Consider the following 10,418-nt stretch of genomic DNA (forward strand, 5'->3'; position numbering starts at 1 on the left):
TTTTTTTAAAGCAAAAAATAAATTTAAATTTCTTTATAAGTAAAGAAAAGTTTAGGGTATGTTAAAAAGTAAGTTATTTATTTTTTGCTTTTATTACCTTGTACAGTAAGGTAAATTAGCTTTACTTAAGTTAACTATAAGCTTTAAAAAAATAAGCAATACTTGCTGCTTACAAGTTTTTAATAAATCTAAAAAAGAAACTTAGGCTTAACTTGAGTTTTTGAATAAAATATAGTTTAATTTTAAATTGAGAAACCTAAGCAAAATTGCGTCGACCGGGAGTCGAACCCGGAACTAGTGCTTGGAAGGCACCAATGCTAACCGTTACACCATCGACGCTTGCGATCATATTCAACAAATTTAGTTTATAAATTATTTCTAAAAACCATCCATGTGTAAAGCAGTAAACACTAAATAAAACCAGCAGTAAAGCTTAGCAATTAGCAGTATATCTGGAAATAATTTTGTGCTCTTTAATCTATAATTACAATTTAAGTAACTTTCTTTAAATATTTTAAACAAGTTTAATCTTTTTTGAAGTAATATTAAACTTATGTTTCATTAAAGTTGTTTGTACTTGATATGATGCTAGAATTTAGAATGTATTGCAGATATTACAAGCTTTATTACTTTTCCTTATATTGATAAAAATAACTAATATTTTTATTATTGACTCTTTTAAACTTTTTTATCTGAAACAAAACAAAATCATAATGTATAGAAAAAACTTTTACGATAATGTAAATAGACTAATTACTTTAAGTGGTCAACTTGTATTTAAATTTGTATTTCAATTTTAAAATTAACTTTATAAACCAAGCTTGTTGCTTTTCAAATCATTTATAATTGTAAACCCTTATGTAATAAATCGAATTGTAAATATTAAAGTTTGGTAAATTCAAGCAATTTAAAAAGCTATATAAAAGATTTATCTTTATTTTTCCATAGTTTTTTTTTACATAAATTCTATTGTTGACAATAACTTAAGCAATCATATTAGCAATATATTTGGTTTGTTTTATATACTAAAGATAACTATTAATTTTATTTGATGTTTTATAACGAAACATGAATCTTTGTATTTAGTTATATGCATAATTTGTTTTATAAGTTGTGTATGTGAAAACGCCTTTAATCATCTTATTAATTGATCAAGTGTCTTTTGATAAGAAAATCATAACAAAAGTTACAATTTTTATACATTCAATTGAATTTATTTAAAAAAATCACAAAAAAATACGTATTTCTTACAAACCGAGACGCTTTTTCTTGTATGTTTACAAAAATAAAGCTTCATTTGATTACAGCGATTGTACCCACAAAACAGTGGCCATAAAAAGTCATACCCAAAAAAAGTAAGTATTATAAAATTGTTTAATTTACTATTCAATGTGACGTAATTTTGTAACTTAGTTGTGTAATTTTTTAAATATAAAATACTGACGTCACATTAAGTTATGGGCAGATTCGATTGCACAAATTCTACCCACAAAATAGTACCTATAAAAAGTCCTCACGTTAAAAAACCGGTCGGTCTTTTTATAGGTATCCCGTTTGCAGCAAAAGAATACCCATAAAAAGACCGACCCGGGGCTAAGTCTTTTTATCGGTATCCTTTTAAAAGAATGTACAATTTTATACCGATGTGAAGTATCTAAAAAAATACTTTTTTGTACAATTTTTTGAAATATTTTTACGTACATTTTATCATAAAATTGTTCAATTTCTTATAACTTTAATTTAATCAAAATAATATTGAAAATTTATTTATTTTGCTTTAGCAATTGAGTTTTAAAGGATACTCATAAAAAGACTAAACACAGCTTTAAAAATTTTTATGGGTATCAGTTTGAACTTGATTAAAACATCTTTTTTAAAACTTTTATTTTACTTTTATAACTTAAATAACTTGTTTATACTGCTTTAGATGTCAAATTTTAAAAGGATATCAATAAAAAGATTAAACGCAGCTTTCAAACTTTTTATGGGTATTCTTTTAAATTTGGTTTAAATATCTTATTTTAAACTTTTGGTTTACTTTTATAACTTAAAAAAACTTTTAAACTGTTTTCGATGTTAAAATTTAAAAAAATACCAATAAAAACACTAAGCTTTGATGCGCGCGTGAAATATTCTCTCAACTTTACATTTCGATGCAAATAAATTCGGCTAAATCGTTACGTCACAATGATAACTGGTTGTTGAATGAGATTACATCGCTGTTAGCTTTTAAGTTCAGTTGTAAGTCTTTTTTATTGGCTCAGAAACTTGTTAATGAATTCTTTCCAGTTTCTTTAATTTTATTTTACTATAAAAAGTTGTAAGTCAAAAAAAGTGAATTTTTAATGTTTGGTTATTTAAAAGAATGTAGAAACAAACTTAAGACCCTGATTAGCGAAGCTATTTTAATAAAACATTGTAATCAAATTTTAAACAAACAATTTTTTATACCAGGTATTACCGACACACTAAGATTAAGAATTTTTGACTTAAGAATTTTTGACTAGTTATATATATTTAGCTTTTAACAATGTATAAACTGTAACTTTACTTGTTTTGTGGGTACAATCGCTGTAATCAAATGAAGCTTTATTTTTGTAAACATACAAGAAAAAGCGTCTCGGTTTGTAAGAAATACGTATTTTTTTGTGATTTTTTTAAATAAATTCAATTGAATGTATAAAAATCGTAACTTTTGTTATGATTTTCTTATCAAAAGACACTTGATCAATTAATAAGATGATTAAAGGCGTTTTCACATACACAACTTATAAAACAAATTATGCATATAACTAAATACAAAGATTCATGTTTCGTTATAAAACATCATATAAAATTAATAGTTATCTTTAGTATATAAAACAAACCAAATATATTGCTAATATGATTGCTTAAGTTATTGTCAACAATAGAATTTATGTAAAAAAAAACTATGGAAAAATAAAGATAAATCTTTTATATAGCTTTTTAAATTGCTTGAATTTACCAAACTTTAATACTTACAATTCGATTTATTACATAAGGGTTTACAATTATAAATGATTTGAAAAGCAACAAGCTTGGTTTATAAAGTTAATTTTAAAATTGAAATACAAATTTAAATACAAGTTGACCACTTAAAGTAATTAGTCTATTTACATTATCGTAAAAGTTTTTTCTATACATTATGATTTTGTTTTGTTTCAGATAAAAAAGTTTAAAAGAGTCAATAATAAAAATATTAGTTATTTTTATCAATATAAGGAAAAGTAATAAAGCTTGTAATATCTGCAATACATTCTAAATTCTAGCATCATATCAAGTACAAACAACTTTAATGAAACATAAGTTTAATATTACTTCAAAAAAGATTAAACTTGTTTAAAATATTTAAAGAAAGTTACTTAAATTGTAATTATAGATTAAAGAGCACAAAATTATTTCCAGATATACTGCTAATTGCTAAGCTTTACTGCTGGTTTTATTTAGTGTTTACTGCTTTACACATGGATGGTTTTTAGAAATAATTTATAAACTAAATTTGTTGAATATGATCGCAAGCGTCGATGGTGTAACGGTTAGCATTGGTGCCTTCCAAGCACTAGTTCCGGGTTCGACTCCCGGTCGACGCAATTTTGCTTAGGTTTCTCAATTTAAAATTAAACTATATTTTATTCAAAAACTCAAGTTAAGCCTAAGTTTCTTTTTTAGATTTATTAAAAACTTGTAAGCAGCAAGTATTGCTTATTTTTTTAAAGCTTATAGTTAACTTAAGTAAAGCTAATTTACCTTACTGTACAAGGTAATAAAAGCAAAAAATAAATAACTTACTTTTTAACATACCCTAAACTTTTCTTTACTTATAAAGAAATTTAAATTTATTTTTTGCTTTAAAAAAAATCATCTCAACCTTTATTTTTTATAAAAATAAACGTTTTCACGGTTAAGTTAGTATGTTACACCATATTTAGTTTAGCCAGCCCTTTAAGCTTTAACAACTAACATTAAATCAAAGAATATAAAGTGTAAGTACAAAAGCTTGGTTTAGCGGGCAAGTAAACGTCTTTGCGAGTATCATTTTACATTTTACGGTCTTGTAATTACCACTCTGCGGACCGGGTCCAACCCGCAGGCTGTAAGTTGCCCACCCTATGTTTAACTGTGATGACTAACTATTACTATGTTTAAACAAACTTTGATAACTTTGCTAACTTCAAGTATAGGTTGTTATAAAGTATTGTACAGAAAATCAACACAAAAATGTTCATAAAAAACACAATTCTAGTTTTATAAAATAAACAGTTAAAATGTAACCATGATTTACTCTTAACTAAATGGTCAATAATAAAAATTGACTAACTCAGCTAAAAATTAATTTTTACAATTTAACAAAAACAGCATTTAACAAAATAGTTCAATGTAAAGTTTTAATAAAATAATTCCAATTAGACGCTTAATTTGTATGTTTATTGTTGTATGTTATTGTTTTTTAAAACTTATGATGCAATGGTGGACTTTTAAAGCAAATATAAGCATTGACAAAGTAATATTTGTAGCTATACTGAGCACATAAGTGAAAAATAATTTATAAGCTTCACAAACCGATTTAAAATACATGCATTGTTGGTTCAGTGGTAGAAGTCTCGCCTGCCACGCAGGAGGCCCGGGTTCGATTCCCGGACAATGCATTTTTGTCTGAAAATCGGTTTAATGCTTAAAATTCATTAATCAGAAATAAAAACTTTTGAATAACATTTTTATTCTCCAGAACTACTTTTACTTACTTTTATAATGCTTCTATACAAATAATAGAAAAAAGTATATAAAACTTACTTTATTAAAATTTATAGCTTAAAAACATTTGATTACATTTAATGGCAAAATAAAATTATTGACTTCTTATACGTTAATATATGTAAGTAGTCAAAGTTTGATATAATTTGTTTTTTCAGTAATCATTAACACAGAAAAAATAGATGGTAGTTAGATTATCTTAGTTGTGTAATATGCGTTTTTGGCAGGATAATCAACAATTTTATTTTTTGAATAAAGCATGTTTCCGCCCGGGCTCGAACCGGGGACCTTTCGCGTGTTAGGCGAACGTGATAACCGCTACACTACGGAAACTTGTGCTTAGATGCAGCTAATTGCGTTTATATACTAATAACAAACCGACAAGGGCTTCTATATAGTATTTTACAGCACACTTAAACCAGAATATAACTTTATCTTAGCATCAAATTAACGTAGCTTTTATTTGAAACTTTTCATTCTGTTTTAACAAATACATTTTGTATATATACTATAAAAAACACGTGTAGGTTTATATACGAAGTTCTATCTTAAAAAACCACAACCTTTTAATAACAAAGTGTTTTAAAATTCAAACTTAAGTATTTATCAAACACTTAAAACTTTCTTCATTTTTTCGAAGTACCTTTTAAAAAGTAAGAATTTATATGCAAGTTACCTGTAAAATATAATTTTATATATAAATCTAGTTTTGTAACTTTTATCAACTATATTTTGTTTTTAATTGTAATTGGAATTCGTTAAAACATATAACGACTTATACTTGTTAATAAAAATATATACTTGATTGTAACCCTTATAGTTTTATTTTTTACTCTGTACATTCTATATACACACGGCGAAAAATAGTTTCCAATACTAATAGAAAGCAAGTTTTTCGGCGTAAATTGTTATCAAAATTGATGTACATACAAAATAATAATCAAGTTTGACGTAGCAATTAAAGTTTGACTGTTGGTAATAAAATTTATGGTTAAGTTTAAGTAATAAATATCCAAAAAAATAATTCTTTTGAATAGCATTATTTTCTAGTAAAATAAAAGAAACCGAAAAGAGTTCATTAATAAGTTTTGAGCCAATAAATAAGACTTACAACTGAACTTAAAAGCTAACAGCGATATAATCTCAGTTAACAGCCAATTATAATTGTGACGTAGCGATTTAGCCGAATTTATTTGCTTCGAACTGTATAGTTGAGAGAATATTTCACGGGCGCATTAAAACTTAACATTTATAAACGCAAATATGACAATGTAATAGACCGGCCGCGTGGCCCAATGGATAAGGCGTCCAGCTACGAACCGGAAGATTGTGGGTTCGAGTCCCATCGTGGTCACTATTTTGATTGTATTTATTGAACCTTAATTATTAATCTGTAAATCTTTAAGGTTTGGATTCGATGAATTAATTTTGTATATATTTACTCTATACTTTTTACTTTTATTAAAATTGTTAAAGTAGCTTGTTTTCAGTTAAAAATTTTGCTAAGAAAAATTGCAAAAAAGGCGCAATTTTTCAGCATACAAATTTCAATAACTTATTATTTACGATAACAGAAGTGTCCTCCATATAACAACGATATAAACTATTGTTTTAAAGGAGTTTTTTCAGTTAATATGTTTAATAAATTATATAAAAATCATTAATATACACATTTATTATTAACAGTTTACAAGTCATGTGTAAATTGAAATTACATTTCGAAAAAGACCACGCCGGGACTCGAACCCGGAATCTTCTGATTAGGAGTCAGACGCCTTATCCATTAGGCCACGCAGTCACTTGCAATGAAATTAATTTTAGAGAATATAAAACTAATATTGTTTTGTTGCCTGTCTGCCTGATGTAGAATTTATAACAATAGCCTAAGGTAAGACCTTACCAAACGATATTTTTTTATAAACTAAACCCAAGAAATTTAACTGAAAAACATTGAAGCTAAGCTACTTAACTTGGCTGCCTTTTTTATCACTATTAAAGATAATAACATACTTATGTATTCAATATTAGTTCATAGATTTAAAAATAAACTGAGGCCAGCATGTATAAAATTTCAAATTTATTATTAATTAATTTAATATACTAAACGTCGTTGTTATGGTTTAGGTGCCTAGTAACGGATATTAATTTTAATTAATTTATTATGATATAGATTTTTATTGTTTTTATCAACAGTAGAGAGATCTTTAAACAAAATTATAAATTTTTAAAAACCTCCCCGTCGGGGAATCGAACCCCGGTCGCCCGCGTGACAGGCGGGAATACTCACCACTATACTAACGAGGACTTGTCGAAATGTGACTTATTGTGTATATAAACCTATCATGCTTACAAACATCACTTCGGTTTAAGCATACTTGTTTACAATTAAAAGCTTTTCAGCTTTATACCTTGAAATTTGTACTAACAGTATTAAAGCAGTTAACAACTTTCTAAGCAAACTTAGATATTTATTCTGTTTATTAAACTACTTATGGTGATTAATTTATTTTAATTACTACAAGTTAAATAAAACTTTGTTAAAAACTTAAAAGTAACTCAAAATATATTAACTAAAGTGTTTTATAAAGTTTTAACTGACAAACTTCAGGTTTAAACAGTTAATAACAAAAGTAACAATTATTTTTAATACTAATTAGAAAATCTTTTTCAGTAGATTCATTTAGCATATGGCATTATTTTATAAAGTTATAGTTTGTAAAATTCTTTATTAACCGTTTGCAACTTATTATTAACAGATTACTCATTTTATTTTTTTTTATTTCACTAAGTTTTTCAAAGATATACTAGTTTCATTGCCAAGTGGTGAATTTTAAATGAATGTAAATATCTATCTTATGAATAGATGAGTGTTAATAATAAATTACAAATGGTATGTAAATACGTTTAAAAACCTTCCTTTTAATAGTAATTAGTTGTAAAGTTTAAAAAAATATAAGTTTACAAGGTTTTTTTAAGCATTAATCTATAAAGTTCTGTTGAGCATAAGTTTATAAAATTTTGTTTCACACAAGTTTTTAAAGTTTTAGTACTTTATTTTAAATAAGTTAGTAATTTTTTTTATAATTGGACTATAAAGTTTTATTAAAAATAAACTTATAAATTTTATAATAACAAGATTATAAGTTTTCAACATAAGTTCATAAAGTGTTAATATACATGAGTTTGAAAAATTTTAATAAAAACTAGATTAAAAAGTTTTATTGCACATATGTTTATAAAGTTTTATAATAATTTATAATAAACCAACAATATAGAACATTATCAAAATAATTTTGTAAGTTTTATTAAATAGAAATCTAAAAGCTTTTAACAAATAAAAGTTTTTAAACTTTTACTCAACTCGAGTTATTAAAACTTTATTGAACATAAGTTTTAAAAGTGTTTGAGTGAAGTTTTATTCTTTTAGTTTGTAAAGTATTAATTAGATTAACTTTGTCACCTTTTACTAAACATTATCTATAAAGTTTTAGTAAGTTGAAGCTTTTAAGTTTTTATAAAAAATATGTACAATTTTTTTTTCAAGAAATGCATGAGAACAGGTTAAATGTGCACGATGACACTGTGTCCTGATTAGATTGACTTTTTGTTTCACACCACAATGTGACTGAAAAATCAAATAACTAAGCTATCAAATGGTATAATTCAATATAGTTTACTAATGAAATAGAACATAATAACGAGTTATCCTACCTTGATGTACTGGATAAATGACAAAATACTGAATTTGTGACATTTGTTTTCAGAAAAGAAACTTTTACTGGTAATTATTTGACTTTTCAGTCACATTGTGGTGTGAAGCGAAAAGTCAATCTAATCAGGACATTGTGTCATCGTGCACATATAATCTGTTAACCTCAATTCTTTGAAGAAGGTTACAATTGAATAAAAACCTTAGTTGGATAGGAATGAATAAAAAGAACTATTAAATCTCACCTAAATGAGTTAAAAAGAAATGAGATAGTTAAACCAGAAAAATGTGAAATCACCTTGAAAATTCCGAACATAAGTTTTATTGAACGCAAACTTATAACGTTTTTTTTTTTAATTTTTTATTAAAGTTTGTTTATAAATTTTAACTAGAATAACATATTTAAAATTCTTAAGCCATATGCTTATAAACGTACAATATGTCTAATATATTTTGTTGTTTAGTTTCAGAAATGTCGTCTTTTTGTATTAATATAATAAAACACTATAAAATTTTTGTTTTCGTAAACACTACACAAAAATTGTTTAGTGCAGTCTTACTAATTTATTGATATTTGCTAAGACCGGATTTTTTCCCATTGAAACCTGGTAAAAATAGAATAATTAGTTTTCACTTTTATTATTGCTTAAATAATTTTATATAAATTACTTTTATATATTATGTTTTTTTTGCTATCGTTAGTGAAATAAATACCTACATGATTTTATATCATAATTTTCATTTATAATTAAAATTCTGCATAACAAAAAGTTGTTGTAACCAGGTTTCGAATCTGGGTTGTCACGGCCACGACGTGAATTACTAATCACTTAAACGATTACAGCGGAATGTTCTTAAACCGGGATTGAGCCCGGGCCGCCTGGGTGAAAGCCAGGAATCCTAACCACTAGACCATGTAGGACTTGTTAATGCAATGCTTATCGCATTTTTATTCTAAAAATAATTGCATCGTGACGTAATAACAAACTACATTGCAATTAAGTAATGCATCAATTTATAGAATTTTACTTATGGGTAGAAAATCGAATAGTTATATGTTGATGAATGGATTGCATAAATTGGTTTTTAATTTCTCTGTTCTTAAAATAAAAGCACTGCTAAATTAAAAACAGTAATTATTACTTTTACAACCGTATCGTTTTTTGTTGGTTTTTAATAAAATTTTCATCATCAAAAATTTTATTGTTGAATAATTTTAGAATAACAACTTTTATAGCATTAACTAAACTAAAATTAAAAGTTAAGACGATTGGCTACGATTAGAAAGTTAATTTAGTAATGAATGAATTTTCGATTTGTAAAACTTATATAATAACATCAATTTCTTATAGCTCATAAGAAACATTAAGAATATTTTTGACTGATTGGTTAGTAAACTTTAGATTTCGACTTAATAAAAATCCTACTCTATTTACTTATTTGTTTTTTTCGCTAATGTTTTATAATAATTAATACATTATAGAACAAGCCCATTCTACCTCAAGAATCAACAAAAACACAATTATCACACATAAAAAAGTTTTTAACTACCGATATGTAATTTTTTTATAAACATTAAGTTTTTAATTAATAAATTACTTAATACTCAAACAATATTTACATTTGTATGTACTAAGTTTTATTAATTTACAGTTTTTACTACAAAATAATTTATATAAAAAAATAGCTTTTTCAAATAACTTTTAAAATATAAAAATATTTGTAAAAAAATCCAATACAGCCATAATAAAGAAAAAAATTTCGAAGCTGTATTTATTAGCATTTTGAAAAAAACATTAAAATTTTGATCCCCTTTCATTAGAAAAAAAATAATTAAAATTTTTAAGAAACACACTTTTAAAAATTACAAACAGCTTGTAAGAAGCGGACTTTTGAAATAAAACCATATAGAAACCAATTATCAAAATAAAAAATT

The 10,418-nt window shown here is 25.2% G+C and overlaps 6 non-coding genes across 6 annotated transcripts; 2 read left to right on the plus strand and 4 right to left on the minus strand.

Moving 5' to 3' along the window:
* Nucleotides 1-267: 267 nt before the first annotated feature.
* Trnag-ucc (transfer RNA glycine (anticodon UCC)) lies at nucleotides 268-339 on the minus strand. The gene has a single exon. It is a non-coding gene; the product is annotated as a tRNA-Gly (tRNA).
* Nucleotides 340-3,539: 3,200 nt separating this feature from the next.
* On the plus strand, nucleotides 3,540-3,611 carry Trnag-ucc (transfer RNA glycine (anticodon UCC)). The gene has a single exon. It is a non-coding gene; the product is annotated as a tRNA-Gly (tRNA).
* A 1,422-nt stretch (nucleotides 3,612-5,033) lies between these two features.
* Trnav-aac (transfer RNA valine (anticodon AAC)) lies at nucleotides 5,034-5,106 on the minus strand. The gene has a single exon. It is a non-coding gene; the product is annotated as a tRNA-Val (tRNA).
* Nucleotides 5,107-6,054: 948 nt separating this feature from the next.
* Trnar-acg (transfer RNA arginine (anticodon ACG)) lies at nucleotides 6,055-6,127 on the plus strand. Its single transcript has one exon. It is a non-coding gene; the product is annotated as a tRNA-Arg (tRNA).
* Nucleotides 6,128-6,498: 371 nt separating this feature from the next.
* Nucleotides 6,499-6,571, minus strand: Trnar-ccu (transfer RNA arginine (anticodon CCU)). The gene has a single exon. It is a non-coding gene; the product is annotated as a tRNA-Arg (tRNA).
* Nucleotides 6,572-7,005: 434 nt separating this feature from the next.
* Trnad-guc (transfer RNA aspartic acid (anticodon GUC)) lies at nucleotides 7,006-7,077 on the minus strand. Its single transcript has one exon. It is a non-coding gene; the product is annotated as a tRNA-Asp (tRNA).
* Between the last annotated feature and the right edge of the window lie 3,341 nt (nucleotides 7,078-10,418).

This window comes from Thalia democratica, chromosome 5 (genome assembly GCF_965202585.1).
Source record: "Thalia democratica chromosome 5, ktThaDemo2.hap1.1, whole genome shotgun sequence".
In the NCBI taxonomy this organism is placed as follows: domain Eukaryota; kingdom Metazoa; phylum Chordata; class Thaliacea; order Salpida; family Salpidae; genus Thalia; species Thalia democratica.